Below are 23,713 nucleotides of genomic sequence, written 5' to 3'. Positions count from 1 at the left end.
ATGTGAAAAAAATCACAAAGATAAGGAAGCAGACTTTTTGAAAGGATGAAGTTTTCAAGGTGATAAAGCTCCCTTCAACTCCTCTGATATGACTACCTTTACATTTCAGGAATTAACAGTGACATTTGAATGGATACGTATAATATACAAGAGATAGAGTACTGAGACCTAGAATGTTTCTTAGTCATAGTGTCATGCAAAGGTTTAACAAATTCTCTTTCTATATTTTCAGTGATTCCATCTGGTAATAAATTATTTCGTCTCAGTTTTCTCATTGGAATCTAGGGTAGAAATTACCTTAATTGTTTTCACTGTCTTTTGAAAATTTAAAATACAAGCAAAATAGGTCAAGATGCACGAGATACTCTCTTCTTAGTGATATACTAGTTTTGGAATGCCACTGGTATATTCGGCTTCTCTACTAATTGGTAGATGATTATGAAGAAACTGACATTATTTTTCTCTAAAGAAATGAAGTAATAAAAGTTCAGAAATCATCTCTAATTTATGTTGAATAGAAATGTGTGTATGTATTGGAGGGAGGGCAGTCCATCCATTTACTGCTAAGAACTTGGTGTGGATGATGTATGCTCTTCCTGTTAACACCTGTTAACATCGACATAGGATGCTCCTGCCACCTGAGAGCATGCGTTACGGCATACCACGTGATGTCTCTATCACCTGTAAAACTAAGATTTCCATCGACAGAGATAATCATGTCTTAATTATGCAGCAGCAGTGAAACTCTCAGGGAAGTTTTATCATGTCAAGAATCAAGGAGTAAATGAGTCGTTGTTTATAAATTGAATTTTTACAAAGATGAACTCAACCTTAACAAATTCATTTTGAATAGTTTGTGGTTCTAGGGGAGACTGAAGAAAGATGATGTATTTGAGTGTGTGCATATTTAACTTTTTTTCCTGGAATTATCCACATGTGTATATTACTGAGTTTATTTTTTTATTACTGAGTTTAAAGATGAATGCTCAATTTAAAATAGTACCTTACCTAAATAGGCACAGTTTGCCAGTATGGACTGCGTTTACCCCATGACACAAATCCAGATTTTTCTTGTGAAAGAAGTAGAAAATGTATTATTAAAACTTTGTACAAAATTCTAAAGAAAAAAGAGACAACATACAGAAATGCTTTCTACCTGTTCCATCCCTAATTCTTAATAAAGGGATCTAGTAATACCAGAAAATATCCCAAAACATAAATGGCACATTGAGAAAAATCGTCCAGTGGTGATCAAACTAGAGCTTTACTTGTGATGCATAAGTGTATGGATTCATGTGCATTGAATATTTACAATGTTCCATTTTGAAATTTTGAAGATGTACCATTACCTATATAGCCATTGAGGCTTGCTATTGGATTACTTTACAAAGGAAATAACTTTCCACACACACACACTCACACACACACACACATAAATACACAAGCAATTAGAATCAGAGCCTTATCAAAGTCTATCGATGACTATAAATTCCTGAGGGCAATGACCAGAATCACTTGTTTACCACTATATTTCAGCAAAGTAAACTCTTCATAAACACAATGAACAGACTTACTGAACTGGGCAGCATGTTGCATACATTTATTTTTAAAATACTTGCTTTAATTGCCTGTTTGAATGTTTTCCCATTATACTGTTGGAATCTTAAGCCAGAGGTTTGTGTCTCGTTCACAGGTATATATGCCTGCTGCTTAATAAGTATGCCTTGTACATAGGAAATTCTCAAAAATGTTTGTTAAATGGCTACACCAGTAGCTATTACTACTCAAGGTCATAGCTAGACCTAAGTGGTGTTGTGACCTGATAGAGTCGTTCCTGGTGGTTGGAGACCCAGCTGAGGCTTTGACTCTGGACTAGGCAACAGCTTTATTTATTTATTTTTTTATATTTTATTTATTATTTATTTTTCATGAGAGACACAGAGAGAGAGGCAGAGACACAGGCAGAGGGAGAAGCAGGCTCCATGCAGGGAGCCCAATGTGGGACGCGATCCCAGGAACCAGGGATCACGACCTGAGCCAAAGGCAGACGCTCAACCACTGAGCCACCCAGGCACCTCACAGGCAACAGCTTTCTTCATTTTTTTTCACGGCGTGAATTCTTTCCATTATATTATTTTATTTACTATAAAATTATTTCTGATTAATGTCACCTACTCGGTGAAACTGTGACCACCTTCTACCTGTCTTCCACAAGCAGAATGTATTCTTTCCCTCACCCTTGCAATCCCATGACCCTTTAATTGCTCCACTAGCACAGCATTTGTCATACTTTATTGTGCTTTTTGTTTATACGACTATTTCCTACACTAACTTGTTACTCCTCTGAGGCTTTTACTTTATCATTTTTTTTAATTTTTTTTTAAGACTTCATTTATTTATTCATAGAGACACACACACAGAGAGAGGCAGAGAGAGAAGCAGGCTCCATGCAGAGCCCGACTTGGGACTCGATCCTGGGTCTCCAGGATCACGCCCTGGGCTGCAGGCGGCGCCAAACCGCTGCGCCACTGGGGCTGCCCTACTTTATCATTTTTTAAATCTCCAGCCTTAACACGGAGTTAGACACATGTATTGGGCTCCAAATTTGTTTAATGTAATTACCAAACACCCTGGTTTGGAAAGAAATGTGTTTTATTATCTCTTTACTGTTAAATGCGTGATTGTGGGTTATGGCCTAACAAAGGATATGGCATGTAGGAAGCAAGTAACTCTTAGCAGATAGAAATTCCCAGAAAGAATCGCAGAGGACAACGAGGTATTCCAGGAAAGGTGCCTACCAGTTGGAAAGTACCCATTTAATAAGCTTGTGGATCAGTTACACTCCCAGCTCCCTTTTGAGAGTCTTCTTTTGCAGGGTCACTTCTTAACCAGAAAACACCTGAATGAACCTAGAATTGGCACCTACTGTAAATGAAACCAGTGAGAGAGTGGCTGGGACTCTATGAGCTTTGCACACTTCCATGTGTGTTTTCATCTGTTTTTGTTGTTGTTGTTATTGTTGTTGTTTTTAAAGACCTATTTCCATCTTTCCCAAAGTATTTTCTGGAGTATTTTTTCCAGAGGATGGCAAGAGATGTTGTTTTAAGAAAGCATTCTATACTTAAATAAATTTGGAGAATGAAGAGTAAAGTAAAACAAAACAAAACAAATGTAGGAGCCCTGAATTAAGATTTTTCAGAGACTCTACTATATAACTGAACACTGAGTTTTCAATGGAAATAACATGTAATGTTTTCCAAAAATTATTCAACCCTGGAAACATTAACTTTGATGATGCAACTATAAAATAAAACTATGCTTTATGAAATAATAATACCATTGAATTTTCTTTACTCCTAGATAGGCTTATCAAATGTTTCCCTTATTCATATACACAACTCTTTTCTGCATGACTCAGATCCTGAGGGAAGCTCAGGAACATTTCTTCAACTGGTGCTAATGTCATTATAAGACATGCCACATGAATATTCTTTCTTAGATTAAGTTTTAAATGAATATGTCGGCTCAAAAGTAACTGCCACATGCACAAATAAAAATGTCATGCTAATGTACGAATTCCAAATCTATTAGACTTTTAAATAATATTACATGTTATCATAGTGACAGTGTATTCCTCTTTTATTCCTCTGTCCTTGCCAGAATCAATTCTACCCTTACCACAGTAAAAGTAAAAATGTAGAAACATGAAGTGCTAATTACCAAATGCATAACAATAAAAATGCAGCATGTTATTGTGTGAAAAATAACTTTGGCTAACATCTCAGTTTTCATCTAAAAAAGCTTCTCAACACACAGGAAAAGTTAATGAAAGTCACTTCAGAATCTTGCTCCGTGAACAAGAATATCCTTATCATCCTTCTTACCCAATCACTAAAGTTCTTAGGTATTGCTTTTGCTTGGCAAAAATTTATATTCTTACGGTTCTGGGACTGTTTAATAATCACTGCGCCATATTGCAAAATTAATGGCATGCCAATACAATAAATGGTTTATAGAAATAGAAAAATAACAACATGACTAAATTAGAGACTTATTAAGCAAAACATATATTGATGAGTAAACATTAAGCCAAAACCCATACCTTGGATATTGCACAGATATATGCTTGAATATGATAAGGTCAATGAAATTTATTGAGAATGTCAAATTATTTCATTTGTTAACTCATTAACAAGAGACTGGTTGTTTAAAATGAGGTATAACCTCTGTTTAGTTGCTTAAGGTTATGTTACGAAGGAATAAAAAATATTATTCTTCAGTGTTATGCTTTTAGAATTTGTAGTAAGTTAGTAAAATTTAATGTGTCAGTTTGAGATGAACAAAAAGACACCTAGAATTCAAACCCCCAAGTTAAAAGACAGAACTTTGAAATTGATATGTTAAGATATAATAGTATATTACTCTAATATTACTCTACTTCCTCAGGTTTACAAAAAACCTACAATATATTAAAATTTAGTCAGTTTTCAGTTCCAAAATACAGGCCTCTTCTTTTTTTTTTTTTTTAAAGAAATTTGCTTACAAGCTAGGGTTGTTGACATCATATTGATGAGTATGAAATATCTCCACTATCAATGAGTAGGAGGCAGAGATGCTCATATCCACAGCTGGAATGGATCTGCTTCTATAAAAATGGGAAGTAGCAGCTGCAGGGAACATAAATTGTGCAATTGATTTGATTTTGCAAAGCAAACACATTCTTCGTGTTATGATTTAGCTTGCTAATTAGGCCTTGCATAATCAAAGGAAATTTGAAAGAAAATAATTCTGAATTAAGCTCAACTTCTACACCTTCTGACATGTCCTTGTAATATCTTCCACATTTTCAAGATCAGCGTATCTCAAACTGAATGCCTTGAACAACAAAAGAATGATTTGCAGATGATGTCCCTTTGGGTGAATTTGTCCTAGTACAAAATGTGAATAAAGTCAAACAGAAGAATACTGATTGATCTTTGACACCTGGGTCTCAAGGACTATGCAAACCAAAAGCAATACATTCTTTCCTATTTTGTATCAGGTGTCTGTAAACTTTTCCTATAAAGGGCCATAGTAAATATTTTAGGCTTCGTAGACCATATGCTCCATAATGCATCTAGCCAACTTCTGTTTTTAGAGGGAAAGCAACTATAGACAATATGTAAATAAATGGGTGTGACTGTGTTCTAATAAAACTTTATTTACAAAAATGGGTAATGGGTCAGATTTGCTAACTCTTGGTTTATTTAATTCTCAGAAATGAAAGTTAATGAGAGTGTCAACTATGCTTCAATTAAAAAAAAAGAAAAAATAGAGTATCAATCTAAACCATGACTAGAGTTAAAAAGATTTACTGTATAATAACAGGTTAATTATCAGCAAGATATTATATTCTAAGCATATATATATAACATGTTTAAAAATAGAATAGTGATACATTTTATCTTATTTTATTTTTTAAAGGTTTTATTTATTTATTTATTTATTTATTTATTTATTTATTTATACATGAGAGACACAGAGAGAGGCAGAAGGAGAAGCAGTCTCCCTGCAGGGAGCCCGATGTGGGACTCGATCCCAGGACTCCAGGATCACGACCTGAGCCAAAGGCAGATGCTCAACCACTGAACCACCCAGGTGTCCCAGTAATACATTTTAAAATGAAAAATAATGAATGAGAGCCTACAGTAGTTCTAAAAGTGACTTTATATTGTCAAGCCAACCATGTACCATATGTATTTCATATCTCATATATGTTATGTATCGAAAGACTCTGCATAGGTGGTATGTATATATATCTATGTATGTGCAAACGCATATGTATGTGCATACATATGTATATGGAGACAGAGAGAATATACACAGCACATTTTAAGACATATATGTGGGATAAGAGGGGAAAATGGAAAATGTATTGTGGAATAAGTCAAACCTTGACTAATGATGGAGTAAACACAAATATATCAGCAAATTCATGAATTGTATTTGTCTATAATTTATATGTAGTTGTTTAGTTGTCAACATATAATGTTGAGTATTTCTTATGAGCTGACAACTCTTCTGGTGTTAGAAGAAATAACAGAAGTAAGTAAACCATGCTTGCCTTTCAGAAGCTCAGAATATAATAGACATATATGTATATACTCTCATGACTAGAAAAATGATAAACAAATATCTATGTATGATGTGATATATACAGCACATTACAATAGATGATAGATGAGAGAGAGAGAGAGAGAGATAATAGACAGATATATCTACCTATCTCGCATTAGTGGTCCACACAACAAATGTTATAGAAATTGGGAAGGAAGAGAGAAAATTGTGAGCTGTGTGGTGTCGGTTAAAGATCCTTAAAACAACATAGGCTTTGAAATATGAGTAACATGAATTAGATTTACACTAAGGGGAGGGAAATATTCTTTTAGGTGGTGCGGAACACCGTATACCGGTAATGGGTAGGAAATTTCAACATGGGCTAACGGGGGGAGATAAGAATATCAAAAAGGAGATTGGGGTGTCATTGGAAAAAGAGCCTTGAGTCTCATACAAAGAAGTGTTAACTTTGTTCTGGAACCGATGTAGAATCAGTTGTTGACCAGAGAAGCAACTAGATGAAGCTGCTTCTCAGGATGATCACCCCAGTAGGGGTTGTAAAATGAGATGAGCCCAGAAGGCGGCAGATGACAGGAACACTGACCGGGTATTCCCTGATGAGGGGGGCATGATCGGAGCAGTGTGGTGGCAATGCCAGAGGAGCGGAGAGGATGCATCACTGAGCTAGTCTCCAGGAACCAGGAGAATAACACCTGGCATTTCATTTACTTAGTGCAAATTCACTCTTATGAGGCAGGTAATATTCCAGGCGGTGACATTTTTACCTGCCTTCACATGTTTTCTCTTACGCATGAGAAAAGAGAGCTTGCAACGTGATTGGGCCTTTGACATGAAAATATCTAGCACAACACACTAACAGGTGTTTAAGGAAAAACAGCCGCAATAGTAAGTACAGTTTGGGATCGCACAAATTCGAGAAGTGCTAGCAAATTTTAAACAGGACTCTGAAGCTAACATGCTGCTGTCTGTAGTGAATCTCCACACCAGGAATGCTTCTGGCTCAGCATCTTTGGATTATTATTTCCTTGATCTAGGATGTTCTTTGCTCAGGATCATTCCCTTACTTCATTCAAGACCCAGCTCAAACCTATCTTTTCTGGGGCCTTCCCTAATCACACACCCCCTCTCAACTAACCACTGTCTTCATTACTTTCTATCCTATCATTCTACTTTATTTTTTCACTGGTCTTAACACTATATAAAATTATTTATTTTTTTGTTTTTCCCTGGTCCTTGTAATTTTTTCGAGAACAGGGAGCTTGACTTACTTTGTCATTGCTGTATCTCTCGTGCCTAGAATAGAGCTTGCCCATTGTAAGCATTCACTATATATTAGCTGAATAAACAAATGAAGTGAATACATTTAAAAATAACGGTGCATGTGACTAGAATTAACCATTTCCCATTACCACCAGGAGCCCAGCTCCTAATCATTGCTTACATTGATTAATGCAAATCCTTCCTTATTTCTCTTAAGTTTCTAATCTTCCATTTCAAATGGTCCTTCCACACTTACAGAGAGGTTAATCTTTCTAACACACCATTCTAAGCAGCTCAGTTCGTATAACTGGATGCCTTCCTCTCTTCTGTAAGTTAGCAATGAGATTCCCCGTCCAGGAATCCAAAGCTCTCAGGAATCTCACGCTATCCAATGCCATCTGCTAAGACTACAAAATACTGTTTGGTTCTTAGGCGGCTTTCTTGATAGTTGCCTGCAAACTCTAAGCTCATTCTTGTCTTTGTGCTTCGACACGGGGACTGTCTATACAGAAGACACTTTCCACTCAAATTCGTTTATCAAAATATTGCAAAGTATTCACAGATCGTCTCAAGTAACTTACCCTCCAGGAAAGCTTCTTTGACCTCATATAATCTACATTTTTTTCTTCATCCTGGACCTAAATATGTCATGTAGTGTTTTCTGTTACAGTGTTTTAGGATGACTCTACAAATGTTTTTGCTTCACTGGAAATTTAGAAACGTCTCAAGGGAATCTAAATTCTGGGAGTTAAAGGCAACTATTTCTCTAAAACTCAGCAAGGAATCTACCACAATAAGAGGTGCTTACAGCTACTTTCATTCAGGTATAACTCAAATATGTATTCCTTGTCTTCTGTTACGGTTATTAATCTGAGTTTCTTTTTATATATACACAGAGTTGTAGGCACATATTAGAAGCAAAAAATAATTCCTGGCCCTCAAGTTAAAATGCCTAAAGGATATTCCTTTGCAAAATTCTGCTACTGAGTGTGTCCTTTTGGATCACAGCTGCATCTGGCTTACGGGGCCCACCCCCCTGTGTCTCTTTGCCTCTTCCATCCAGGGTGACCCACTTCATTCTGTGTGGCTAGAAGCAAGCTGGAGGTTTGCTCCCTTTGGTTACCCTACTGTGCCACAGTGGGCTGTGTCCTTTATTGTTTCTGCTTCTTGAGCAAGAAAATGTATTACTTTCTCTTCCATAGCAGCTGTTGAACCATTCTAATGACAATAAATGCTACACCCTACCGCACACATGCCGCATAGCTGAGTTGTGCCAAGTACTGCAGCAGTTATAGGGTGATGGTATCCTTTAAGCTCATGTTGGGCCTGTTGCTGCCACTTTATGGCACACAAGCCTTATAATTCTATTAATTGCTTCATTTCAAAGGAGAAGTTTTTATCAGCATCTTCTAAGGGTCACCCACTGTGGATAATCTCCTCCTCCTTACGTTTTTAGTGTCCCTACTCCATCACAGATGCTTGTTCAAAGTTTGCTTATTGTAGTTTTTGTACTAATATATCGGTTCTCCTATGAAGCCACATTTAGTGCCTTTTTAGATTATTAATAAAAATATCAATCCCGAATTCCTCCATTTAGCCTATATATGTCTTATTCTTACTTCCTTGATTTGCGGTTGCTTGTATCTTTACAAAATACATATTTAAAAAGAAATTCCATCAAATCTCCTAAATCCCTGCACCACGCAAGTTTTATTTGTTGCTTGCGTCACTGAATATATTTACTCTCCTCAATTAAATAGAGCAGGATGTGCTGTTCATACACGCTTTAATTCACTTAATGACAATGAATGATTAAACGGGGCTTCACTAATTCCATTTTCATGGAATAGCTTTTGGGCTGCCGGGTACTTCTCTGAAGAGCCAAACTGCTTCCAGAGCTGTAAGATCAGATCTATTCTTGATGCTAAACAACCTCTGAAACTTAGGAATATAATTGAGAAAATCCTTAGAGTGTTCTTTAGTTTTTATTGTATAGCAAACGTGACACTTTCTCTTTCACACTAATTGCTCAAGAACCACTGTGAATCTGGAACAATACAAGAATCAGGCAGTAAGGACAGAGTATACACATTCAAGCTCCATGTAGTGGAGTTAAATACTCTAGAAGGAATTCAGCCAAGATTTTTCTGGGGATCAAAATTTAAAAATGGTGGCGTAGGCTGGTGGACAATATAATAGGAAAAGAAAAAAAAAGATTAAAATATTTAAGCATTTCTTTTCTCCTTCTTGTACGCATTTTACTCTGAACAATTTCAGACAAGAGAAAATATATAAACAACACAGTGAACGCCACTAAAGTATAGAGTGTAACCTTCTCTTATCTCACACTCCATTCTTTCAGAAGGAAACACTAACCAAAATATTCTGTATTCTGTGTGTCTCAGGCACACTTTATTCTCTTCCTATCACTATGAAATAACATCTTTATTCAATACAGTTTGTGAAATTCATCAATATTAATCTATGTGGCTCTAGATTATTTATTTGCAATGCTGTATAGTGTTAAATAAATACAGTACACTTCTTTATGACTGTTAAAACTTGCTACTGTGCATGCCTCCTTGTGCAGAGTTTCTCTATATACCTGGAAGTAGAATTTCACTGGTTATTTCCATTTATTTGAATGTTACTTACCTATTTATTTATTTTTAGAGAAGGGGAGAGGCAGAGGGGTGGAGCAGAGGAAGAGGGAAAGAGGGGATCCTAAGCAGGCTCCACACTCAATCCAGAGCCCAACTCGGGGCTCGATCTCCTGACCCTGAGATGATGACCTGAGTGGAAATCAAGAACAGTTGGATGCTTAACCGACTGAGCCACCCAGGTGCCCCAATTTCCATTTTTTTTATGTGCCATATAGTGTATAGCCAACTTTCTCTCAGAGGAGACTATACCAAATACATTTGTGTCAGTAGTGTAGCTTTCATGTATCCAACTCTTTGAATCATTAGACTATTTTTTTTTTACCAGTCTGGTGTAAAATTATACATGATAATCATTATACATGATTGTGTTTTCATTTTAGAGTCCCTTTATTTAGTGCAGTTGATAAACTTTCTATAATATCCTTGTGTTTTGGGGTTATCTCTTCCATCAAAATTATCTTTTTGCCACATTTCCGTGAGACTTTGTCTTTTAGTTATTAATCTGGACTTGGTTTTCATAGTCTGTGCACTAATCCTCTGTCAGTTACAGGCATTGCAACACATTTTCCCTGTGTCTGCCTTGTATTGGTCACATTTCCATGAATAGGAGCCTTTAATCCTCCCCCCCCCACAAAGATTTATTTATTCATGAGAGACACACAGAGAGAGGCAGAGACACAGGCAGAGGGAGAAGCAGGCTCCCCACGGGGAGCCCAGTGTGGGACTGGAACCTAAACCCTGGGATCACAACCTGAGCCAAAGGCAGACGCTCAACTGCTGAGCCACCCAGGCGTCCCAGGAGTCTTTAATCTTAATGCAATAAAATTTAATTATCTTTCTTCATGGTTTTGCTGTTGTTTGTGTCCTGAGATATCCTTTCGTAACAAAAGCCACTGTAGTATTTTTCTACAAATTTTGGTTTTCATATTTATGTTTTTAATCAATCCATAATTTGTGTGTATGTGTTGCAAGGTTGGAAGATAACTGTATTTTATTTTCCACCTGATTTACTAATTGATCAACCACCACTTTTTGCTAAATAATTCATCCTTTCTTCTTAGTCTGTAGTGCTTTGCCATCATAAATCAAATTTTCATAGATGCATCCTTATGATTCACTCATAATAAATCTTGGTATCTTATAATAAATATATGACAATAAATCTTGGTAACTGAGGACTCTCATCACCTTTTATTCTTCTTTAAGATTGAGTTGTCTATTTTTGGCCATCTGCTCTTACAATTTTTTTTTTAAATTTAGCTCGTCAAGCTCATGAAAAACCCACTTGGAATTTTGATTTGTATCGCAATGAGGAAATTGTCATCTCTCAGATAATGAAGTCTGCCATTAATGTGATATATCTCTACTATTTGTTTTAGGTATTTTTAATGCCTTTAAATAAAGTGTTATTTTTTCCATACAGATCTCAAACATGATTTGCATTTATACCTAGGTATTTTATATTCTTGTTCTTAATATAAGTGACATTTAAAAATTATGTATTTTTAAAAATTGTGTAGAAAAGCCAGTGATTCTTCTTTACCAAACTTGTGTCCAGCCATCTAGTTAATCCCTATTTTTCTGTTTTTTAGGTTCTTTTGAACATTTTATGTGGATAACACATAATCTGTGGATGATTATATATATTTTAGCCATTTATAATCCTTATTCTCCTTTACTACTCCTTTTCTATTTTCATGCTCATCAGAACTTACAGTCCCAGGTGGAATTAGAGTGGTGGCAATGTACTTTATCGCCCTACTCTTGACTGTAACAGAAATATTTATAAATTCCTGTGACACTCTGTAAGTAGTCTTCCTTTATCAGAGTAAGGGATTTATAATCCCTTTTAATAGAAGCGTATTATTATTTTTATCATTAATGATTAATATTAATGAATGTTACATTTTATCAAATGCTTTTCATGAGACTTTTGAGATGGTCATATTGTTATTTCCTTCAGTTGGTGTAGAGGATTACACTGACAGATTTTCTAATGTTAAACCATATTTGCATTACTGGGATAAATACATCTCTGTTTGACATGTTAATCTCATATATTGTTAGAATGAACTTAAGAATACTCATTTTGGATTTTTGTATGTCTTTTCAAATGAGATTTACTTATAACTTTATGTCCTTGGCTAAACATTATCAAGATCATACTAGTCTCATACGAAGAACTTGGGAATATCATTTCTTTTTATCTAATTTATACTGTTAGGCCTTTCTGTATTTTGGGTAATTGTTAGAATTTATTTGTAAAATGGTACTATAGGCCTAGTAGTTGAATAGCTATAGTATTTGACTGGCAGATTTATAGCTACTCATTAATCTGATTACATTTTTTTAAAATATTTTATTTATTTATGATCGACAGAGAGGGAGGGAGAGAGAGAGAGAGAGAGGCAGAGACACAGGCAGAGGGAGAAGCAGGCTCCATGCACCAGAGCCCGACGTGGGATTCGATTCCAGGTCTCCAGGATCGCGCCCTGGGCCAAAGGCAGGCGCTAAACCGCTGCGCCACCCAGGGATCCCAATCTGATTACATTTTCTGATGATCAACAATATATACATATTTTCTATTTCTTTCAGAGTCATTATTAAATAAGTTATTTTTCTTGTTTTAGGAAATTTTTCAGTTTATATATTTTAAAATTTAATGATCTAGAGTTTTTCCTAGTGTTTCCTTTAATATTTTCTTCTCTAATCTATAATTACATTTCTTTTTAAATTTTACTAATATTTATTCAAGTCTTTTCTTTTTTTCCTTGATTATTCTTGTCAAAAAATTGTCTATTATGTCAGTCTCTTTTAAATTTTTAAATAAAGTTTTGGTTCTATTGATCTTCTCTAACATTTGCTTTTATGTTTATATTTTCCGTTCTCAAACTTTATTTGGGTGTATTTTGTTGTTTTGTTTCTAAGTTCTTTGGCTGGATGTTTAGTCTGACAATTTTATCCAATGCAAATGGTCAAGGTTTATGTTTCCTTCATATACCACTTCAGCTATTTTTCATAGATTTGATATATAATGTTAGTAGAGTCAAATTATTTTCTAATTTTTATAATACTGCTTCTTTGCAGTGTGTCTTTAATTTTCTTGTTGCTCTCTTTAAACTTCTTTTGTTATTGGTATCTAAATTGCTTTATTTAGAGAACAATTGTTTAGCACTGTTCTATGTATACTTGAGGAGAATATATTTTCTCAATTTTTGGATGCATTTTTTGTTTTATTCTATGATATTCTGCATAATTTTTTCAAATTGATTTTCCAGTTCACTAATTCTATTTTAAGCTGAGTTGCATGCATTTTCATTTATCTGTTGAGTTTTAATTTTAAAAATTATAGTTTTCTTTGCTGCAAATTTTCTTTTGCTTTTTCAGGCCCACTTTGCTTATATTTGTGATTTCTTTTTTTCTGAATTTATTTAATATATGTTTTCTATTCTTTTTCTGATATTTCCAATTAAATTCTATTCTCGCAATTTTAATTATACTGTTGTTTCTGATGATTTCCATTCAAGGTGGCTTATTTCTATATGTGCTTTTAATCTGGTCTGTGAATCCATGTCTCATGTGGTTTTAACCATACAAATTCCTTGAGACATGGCATGAAGGCATGTCCTTCAAGAAAAAAATTGCTTTTATTTCTGTCACGTAACTCTAGGAGCTATTAACCCTGCAATTTATTTATTTTTCTTATTTTCTGAACCCTACATTGAATATAAATGCAAACCTCAAACTTGCAGAACTGCTATACTATGAATTTTTATTCTTAGGGACTTCCTTTATTCCATGTTGCAGATAGACACAGACATCTCCTTGTCACCTCCTTCAGGCAATAAGTAGATTTTTTTTTTCAGTCTTCTTTTTCACTAGCTGTAATCTTTCAAGAGTCTCAGGATTGTGTGAGACTTCTGTTTTTATCCTTACCCCCATCTTTTTTTAATTTTCCATAGTTCTGGAGGAAAAAACTCCTTTATGAAGTTCTCAAAATGTAGGCTTTAGACCTAACATCTATGTATGAGAATAAAAAAAAGGCATCTTCACTCTAACTCAAACATTAGTAATAACAAAACAATAATGACAAAAAGTACAAAACTTTCATCCCTATAGATTCCCCCTTTAAACAAACAACTCCATCTTCATTACATTTGCTTTATTACCGATTTTTATCTCTCTCCAACCAAAAATAATATTACATGATAAGCTTACTTTCTGATCAAATAATCTTCTACTCCAGTAATTTGCTTAAATATTCTGTCAATGATTGATTCCCTAATTGCTGTTGTCTGGTTGGTATACTTCTAAAGTAATTTTACTCTTATTTCCACCATGATGTGTAACATATAGTTCTACTTTGAGTCACATCCTAAAAATCAATTAATCAAGTGCCTCATTAGATTCTCATACTTATGCCTAATAAACTAATAAAGCTAAGATAGGCAATGTTATAAATGACATGGATTAAATTTATTTCTTATGCTTATTTTTTTTTACTTCAAGTGCAACTATTATTTATGTCTTTGTTTTTAGAAAATCTAGTGACAAAGTCCTTGAAATGAAACTTCCAACCTTTAGGCATGACAAGATTTTATTGGACACAGTGACCTCTCCAACCTTTAACCTACTTACTAGATTATAGAGCTTCATAGACTATATTTGACTATCAACTGATCTCCTAGGATTGTTTATATAAGAATCTAAGGTACATTGATCTAGACATATACTAATTGATTCAAAAAGGCAATAGTTTTCATTTTTTGGATAAGGGAACAGCATCATTTTTAGCTAGTGAAAAAAAATCAAGTAAATGAAATCACAGAAAATAATATAGTACAGGTCACCAAAATATTGTAGGAAAAAGGTAGAATGAATATAGTGATAATAAAAAGTTTGAATTCTTGCACTTGAAATGAGGAGGGGGAAAAAAAGCACAGTTTAGACAAGGATAGGTAAGGCTTTAGTCACTGCCAAACTAATAGCTATGACTTCTGGTTGCTCAGCAATTGGGTTACTCACTACTTCCAGGATATCACAATGACACTATCCCATAAAACAGGAATATGGTTGCTTCCACCACTTAGGGTAAACATTGGCAAAATATGGCTCATGGAACAAATCCAGCCCATTGTTTATTTTTGTAAATAAATGTTTACTGGAACATAGCTCTCGTTCACTTATGCATTGTCTATTGAGACACTCATACTGAAAGTGGCAGCATTGAAAAGTTGGGACAGAAACCATCTGGCTTGCAAAGTGTAAGATAGTTATTGGTTATACTTTTACCCAAGAAATTTCCCAAATTCTGGCTTAAGGAATGGCTGTGGAAGTCTGAGAGAATTTTTCTTTCAGGCAAAGACATGTATGAGTTAGACTGTAGTAGTTTGATCTAGAGATGATTAGCCATTAACATTTCTTGAAGTAATTGTTGAAAACACTCAGCTGTGTGCTCTATACATCAACATCATTGTCATGAGGGAGGCTGACACTTTCCTAGGTTGGAGAATATAATGGGGGATGATAAGGGAGTGGTAAAATTCTCACTTGATTGCTAATCCCATAAACTAGTTTCAAGTTCTTTGACCCTGGCCAATGTTTAAACTCTCTCCTGGAACATTTTTCTGTGTTCTTCAGAAATTCCCCCTTGTTGGGACCCACTTATCTGCATTTCCCTTGACACCATGATGTAATATCAGTTCATTTTTTAGTGCCTCTTCAATCAGTAGATATCTAGCAAGGTTAGTTTTCTTCCTCTTTGTACAGGATCAAGTGTAACTCAAGCAGCTGCACTCGTTTATACAGCTTTAACTAGTCTATGCATTATTTTCTATAATCTGATAATAATTCAGTAGCACCTTCTACTTAAGTTCCTGCCATCAAATCTGCCATCTCTGGCCCGTGAGATTTTCCAAATGGGATTCAGATTCAGGAGACAACTGTTTTCTCAGTTAATCCTATAGAAACCATTCTTTCTAGGCTTTTAGTGATAGGTCAATATCCTTACCCTTTTTCTTTCTGGGGCTGGAGCTCATAGCATAGCTTATAAAAAGGAAATCCTTGCAAAAACACCTCTCTTATTCTCAATTATTTAAGAACCTTGATATATATGAGGAATTTAAGAGTACTTAACTAGTTCTTGGAAGGCAACGTTGAAATTTATATATAATGACCTGTCTCTGGTACCCGAGAGCTATCAAACCATGATGGCCCAAGCTAGATGAGCCTCATTTACAAATGCCATTTTACTGACCTAACTGTGTGACAAAGCATGGACCAATCCAGACCTCCAACTTATTGCCATGGTTGCCGAACATTTTGTAAGTTAGGAACTACCTTCCTCATAGCTATGTTCTTTAAAAAGTACCTGTGTTATAATAGAATTTAATGAGATAAGATGTATGAAAGCTACTTCTACAATGCCTGGCAGAGAAAAGAAATTTAATAAATGCATATTCCTTTCCCTAATGCAATAATGATTAGCATAGCAAGCCATTTTATCAGAAGTCTCAGATTTGCAACCTGTAAGCTGAATTCCCTGTATGATGATAACGAGCTAGAGCTTGGTACCAGAAACCCACGTTTGACAAGGTTTTTACTCTCCAAGTCACCAGAGTTTCCATCAACATGCCCCACACATTTTCCCTATCTGACATGAATTTGCATTTGAAAACCATGGCCTGGAAAGTAGGAACCAAAATTCCTTTTTTCTCTGTTCATTAATGAAATCATCATAGCAACTTCTCTGAAGATATAGCAAGATCCCTGAAATCCCCAATCACAATCTGTTGCTAGCTACCTTGACCTCATTTGTTACCTTGTCTCTATCTTTCACTCTCTTCTGGTCAGGTTGGCCTCTGTTATTCCTTGAATATAAAAAGTTGAAACCATCTCAGGGTTTCTCAATTGCTAGTTTCTCTGAATAAAACATACTCTTCCCAGCTATCTTCCTAGTTTGTCCTAATACTTCTTTAGGTTCATGCTTGAAATAGGAGCATCACCTTCACAAAGAGACTTTCCTGACCACACTGTCTAACATAGTTTCCCTACTTTTCTCTACCCTAATACTTTGCTTTATTTTTCTTCATAGTAGTTGCTATAAATATATAACAGAGTATATGTTATGTTCATTTATTTATTCATTGTTGTCTATGGCCCTCAATCGGATGTAAGGTCTGCAAAAATAGGCTGCTATGCACTGGCCAGTACCTGGAATAGTGCATGAAACCTAATAAGCAGTCAGTATAAGTCTGTGATTGTTGTTTACTGAGATATAACCAACATATAACATTATATTTGTTTTAGACATACAACGCAATAATTTCCTACATGTATTGCAAAAATTATTATCCTAGTAAGTTTAGTTAACATCCATTCCCACTCCCACTTTTCTTGTAATGAGAAGTTTTAAAATTTACTCTATTAGCAATATTTGAATATGTAATGGAATATTAACTATAGTCATTATGCTGTACATTATATCCCTAGGACTTATTTATTTTGTAACTGAACATTTGTATTTTTTGACCTCCTTCACACATTTCACCTACCCCTACCCCTCACCTCTGGTAACCACCTCTGGTAACCACCAATCTGTTTTTGTTTTTAAGATTTCACATATAAGTGAGATCATATGGTATTTGACTTTTCTGTCTGATTTCACTCAGTATAATGATTCATCTTTGTTGTCACAAATGGCAGGATTTCTTTTTTCTTATAGCTGAATAATATTTGTGTGTGTATCACATTTTGCTTATTCACTCATCTATCAAGGGACACTTAGGTTTTAATATTTATTGATTATACAGAATTAGGAAAATTTCAGGAAATAATACAGAGGCAGTGTAGGAGTATGTGGTGGTTGTGACGGGGTGGCAGTCATGGGAATTGTAATTCACAAATCTAGTCAAGTCATATGAATTCTAAAGCTTAGCCTTGGACCTAGTTTCTTCCCCATTCTTAACTATTTCTCCTCCTTCTCTTCCTCTTTCTCCTCCTCTTTCTTCTTTTTTTTTTTTTTTTTTTTTTTAGAGAAGGGAGGAGGGCAGAGGGAAGGAGAGAATCTTGAGCAGGCTCTATGCCCAGGGTGGAGCCTGATTTGGTGGTTGATCACACAACCCTGAGATCATGACCTGAGCCAAAATCAAGAGTCAGATGCCTAACCGACTGAGCCACCCATGTGCCCTCCCACCCCTTGCCATTAACTTTTTAAAAGGTCTAAAGTAAGCCAAAGATAAACCTTTGACTTCTGTCTTTTGACTTCACTTTCTTGTGTCAAGTTGGATGGACCATGATGATCTGATAATTGGTTAAATATTATCCTAGATGTTTCTGAGGATGATTTTTTTGTAGAGATTAACATTTAAATATGAGAAAGAAGCCTGCCCCCTATAATGTGGGGTGAACATATCCAATCAAGTGAGGACTGTAATATAATAGAGACTGGTCTCCTCTTCAAAGAAGGAGTTTTGCCGATGGACTTGCACTGCACAACGGATCTTCCCTGGGTCTTCAGTCTCTCTCTCTCTCTCTCTGCATGCAAATACACACACACACACACACACACACACACACACACACACACCCATTTGTTCTGTTTCTCTGGAGAACTCTGACCAATATAGCTTCCAAAATGAGTATCACCTTAAATAGCTAAAACTCACATATACATCCAAAATCCCATATATTTATGTTCTGTAGCTCATCTGAGATTTACCTACTTTGAAGTTGGGTTGAAAACGACAAACCAAATTAAAACAGAAAAAAAAATTAAAGGATTAAGCCATGTTAATAAAAATAAGTAGATCCATCCATACACACTAAAAAGTATATTTACTGAAACTCTTTTTATTTTATTTTATTTATTTATTTGTGAGACACACACACACACACACAGAGAGAGAGAGAGAGAGAGAGAGAGAGAGAGAGGCAGAGACACAGGCAGAGGGAGAAGCAGGCTCCATGAAGGGAGCCCGACGTGGGACTCAATTCTCTGTCTCCAGGATCACTCCCTGGGCTGGAGGCAGTGCTAATCCGCTGGGCCACTGGGGCTGCCCTGAAACTCTGACTTTTGAGAGTGATCACATATCTAAATTTTATGACCCATGGAGGGTAATAAAATTTATTTACTTTCTGAGACTACCAGGTAAATTCTAAATAATTCTATAACATGCAATACTTAGCATGGCATCTATTTAAAAGACTCAAAATTTAAAAATAAACTTGCATTCAGCAAACCTGCCTAGAGGAAGAAAAATGATTGTGCTAGCGAAAAGTTAAGGTTGAGGTTTTTAAGAATCACATTTATATTCTGACATCCCATAAAATTTTTTATTACTTTATGCTAAGGAGATTCTTGATCTTGTTTCCTCTTTCCAAGAAATTCCTAGTTTATTCCAAATACAGTCACATATAGGTGAAGATGAAGCTGCTTTTTTTTTTTCCAGAAAGCTTTGCCTGAACTTTTTCAGCACTTACACAACACTCTGGTCTTAAATTAACTAGAATTTAAGTATTTCCTCAACCTGGAACAGTCTTTGTCCATTTTTGGACTCAGAATTTAGCAATGTTCTGGACATATAATAAGTGTAAAGTTATTACTTATTTACTGAATAAATAAAATGATGATCAAGTCATCGGTAAAACAAACATAAAACATGCTACCATTGTTATACTTTGCGCTAGTTTGGGGCACCAAGTTTGTAGAAGTGGAATTCACTGTATAGAATATATATTTAAAGATAGTGCAAAATATGAGTTGGGAGAGATACAGAATCAAAATTAATAGGAGTATGGTTAAGAAAGACTTCCTGAGGGAATCCAATTTACAGCTAATCTTAGAGAATTCGACAGACATGGAATGGAAGCATATGTGAGTATGTATTTAGAATAAGCATACTGAGAACAAGGAGAATATTCTAGGCTGGGAAAGGATGAGGAGAAAAATTTAAAGCCAGTTTCTGGGGGGGGAAATGCGTGGAGAAAAGCAACCCAATGTATTTGAAGAGGGCCAGTTTGCTGGTGCAACAAAGGCAAAATCAGGTGGAGAGAGTGACTGCAAATGCCAGGAGGAAGAGTTTGGATTTAATATGGTAGGCACCAGGGTGCTCTTCCCTAAGGGTCCTTGATTAGGAATGACATGATGAAAATGGTGCTTGAGAAAGATTATTCTCGAAGCAGGGGGTCAATAGCCTAATACTAAAATGGGAATTTTCACCCAACGCATTCACCAAAACATTCCACTTTGCCACCCTAACAGGCCTCAGTGATTATGAGAGACTATTTTTGAAAGGCCCTGAACTTTTGGTGGCATATTTCATTCATGCTCTCTGCCAAAGGATTTCTTGTCCCTTTCTCTTTTCTTATCTTTGTACTTTAACAAATGCTCTGCCACTGGCAAAGACAGGAACCACAATCGTTTGTTTTCTGCTGCCTGTGGCAGATTGATGAAAACAGTTGCATTTTAAGCTACTTCTCTGTGTTTCCTTGACAGGGACTTCAGCTGTGACAGGGGCATTAACCTTCGGGGTGAGGAAACAATCCTTACTTCATGCTCTCTTAGTTCAGAGCTTCTCCTCAGCAGGGAAAAAGCAAATCATGTACATTATTTGAAGCAATTTTGTGATTTATCCACTGGGTACTGACCTACAATCAAGTGAACTTTGCTTAAAACCTCCGAATGGATTTTTAACTGCTGCTGTGGAGCAAAAGGAGACACATTCATGCAGCCACCATCTCGAAAGCAAACCTCTCTTTAAAAAATTGTCTGAAAAGCCAAGGAACATGCTACATGTCTCACCTTAAATTGGCTGGTCCCAGTTTCAAAAATACAGCAAAATCTCATCTTATCTCTTAAAAACGGGTGCCAGTTGTATAAACATACCAAAGACAATGAAGAGGACTCCTTGTTTTCTCAAAATTTATGTTGCAAACTCAAACACCAGTGTGATGTGACACATGGAGACTAAAAATTAACCAACATCAAGTATGTTCTCCATGCCTGCCCAAAGAATCTCACTAGAGAATTTGAACTGGAGATGTTTTGAGAAATTCACGCCTTGATTATAGATTAAGTTATTAGATTAGGATTCACACACTACAGAATTCTACTTCACTGACAACTTACTTGGTTGAAAATTGATGAATCACATTGATAAATTTAATGACCAATCAGAGTTTTACTAATAAATTTTAAATGAGAATACATTTCCCCTACCCTGCTCTTCAAAGCAATGGTTTGCCACCTTCTGGGGTTGTACAGATCTTACACTTCTTTGATCTCATGTCAATCTCCTTCTTTACCAATAAAAAAAAAAATAACTGAATTAAATATAATTTTATTTTGAACTTAGATTTTTTTTTTCTGTTTTGAGGATAGATACCTTCTAGGATGTCCTACAGGGTTGATTATTAGGGCCACTGAGAAGTGGCGTAGCTACTTCACAGCAAGATGTTTCTGGGCAACGTGTCAGAGGCTGTCAGATTCAGAGGTGCCATGTGGAAGGGGGCCTAGCAGGCAATGGATGAAGAGGGAAGCAGCTAAGACACTGAAAAGTGACAGCCATGTAATCCAGAATTGTTTTTCCATGTTGTCACTGGCAAATTTTATGTCCACCTGAGTGGCTAAAGTGCTAGATGAATGAGGACTTAACAAGAGCAGAAAGACTATATGTGGAAGAAATATCTCACTCTTAACAATGCCACAAGGAATTGTTCCTGTCCAGGAGTTCTGGTCACAGGCACAAGTATTGGCATAAAACCTTGGAAATAATAATAATAGGTAACAATTATTTAGTGCTCATTATCTACCAAATATTGTTATAATGGCTTCAAGGGGGTATAATTCAATTCTTACAACAAACCTTTGAGGTTGATATTTTATCAGCATCAGTGTTTTTAGATAAGGAAACTGGAGTACTGGAAAATTAAGTAACTTGCCCTAAGAGCACAGAGCTCTTAAGGGATGGAGAAAAATGCAAAACTGCATATTATAAAAATAACATGTAAACATTAAGAAGAATTATATAGATTTATGTGTTTATGCATGTGTATGTGTATCAAAATAGGATAATGTTTGAAATGTATTAGCAAGGGAAAGAGAGAAATTTATATACAGTATGATGACACACGTATAGTATATTTAAATATGTAAAAGGATATATATGATTTTGTAAAGTGACAAAAATTTTGGCTGCATTATTTTCGGCCATTGGGTGGGAAGTAAAACTTTCAGTGAGATGAACTCGGATAGTTAACTAAAGAGCAAGTTTTGAATGCAGCCTGTCTTCTCCCTACTGCTTATAGCCAGTGTGAGAGAAAAGAGGTATATTAAAAAAAGGAATTGTTAAGCAAAAAGGAAGTGGAACTCGATGATTTGGGAGATTCTCAGCCTATCCACACAGTGGGCTCTGAAACTGGGCCAAGGTCTGGCTGTACAAATTTTTGCTGGAGAGTGTAGACATGCGACTCATGGATCCAATCAACCACTTAAGCAGAAATATTGCCAGCTTGGATGGAAAGGGACAGAGATGGGATGAAATAAAGAAAGCTGTCAGAATTCTGGGACTCTAGAAGATAGGAAATGGGCCAGTTTGGCTGTGGACATGTATTGTCCTTTGAGAAAAGGAAAGAATAACTCTTCAGGTGACTCAGAGGTCCTCACGGCTGCTACTGCCAACATGGCCCCAGAGGGTGAAAGTCCAGAGTCCTGGATCATCTCCTTCATTGAACAGAGTAGTGTTGGCACCAAAAGCCTAGAAAAAAAGGGCCACCACTCAAAACTCAATGGAAAAAAGACATATTTGAATACAGATAACACCTAAGAAGACATTTAGGTAGCATATATAAACATGGAAAGATACTCAAGATTATTAGTCATTAAAGAAATGCACATCAAAACTACAGTGAAATACCATTAGGGGCACCTGGGTGGCTCAGTGGTTGAACATCTGGCTTTGGCTCCAGTGGTGATCCCAGGGTCCTGGGATCGAGTCCATTGGGCTCCCCACAAGGAGCCTGCTTCTCCCTCTGCCTGTGTCTCTGCCTCTCTTTCTCTCTCTCCCTCTCATGAATAAATAAATAAAATCTCAAAAAAAAAAAAAAAAAGAAAGAAAGAAAGAAAAAGGAAAAGGAATACCACTACAAACTTACTAGCATGGCTGAAACCAAAAAGATTGACCACACCAAAAGTTGGTGAGGATGTGAATGAACTGGAAATTAATACACTTCTAGTGGGAATATAAAATGCTACAATTATGTACTTTGAAAATTTTCATTTAAAAAGTTCTACACAACACCTATTATATTATCCAGCTGTTCTATTCCTAGGTATTTCCCCAAGACAGAAAAGCATAAGTCCACCGGAGGACGTGTATATGACTGTGCATAGCATATTTATTTGTAATAACTCCAAATTGGAAACAATCCAGATGTCCATTAAGAGATGGATAAATAAACTGTGGTATATCCATATAATATTATTCAGCAAAAACAAAAGAGTACTGATACCTAGTTTGACATAGATTAATCTCAGAATAATTATGCTGAGTGAAAGAGAGCAAAAAAGTGCACATTTTTATCATTCTATTTATATAAAACCATATAAAATGGGAACTACAATGATAGCAGATGAGTGGGTGCTTGGAGATGGGCAGCAGTGGGTAAGGATTGTA

This window comes from Canis aureus, chromosome 13 (genome assembly GCF_053574225.1).
Source record: "Canis aureus isolate CA01 chromosome 13, VMU_Caureus_v.1.0, whole genome shotgun sequence".
NCBI classification, from domain to species: domain Eukaryota; kingdom Metazoa; phylum Chordata; class Mammalia; order Carnivora; family Canidae; genus Canis; species Canis aureus.
Note: the sequence above shows the minus strand (reverse complement) of the source record.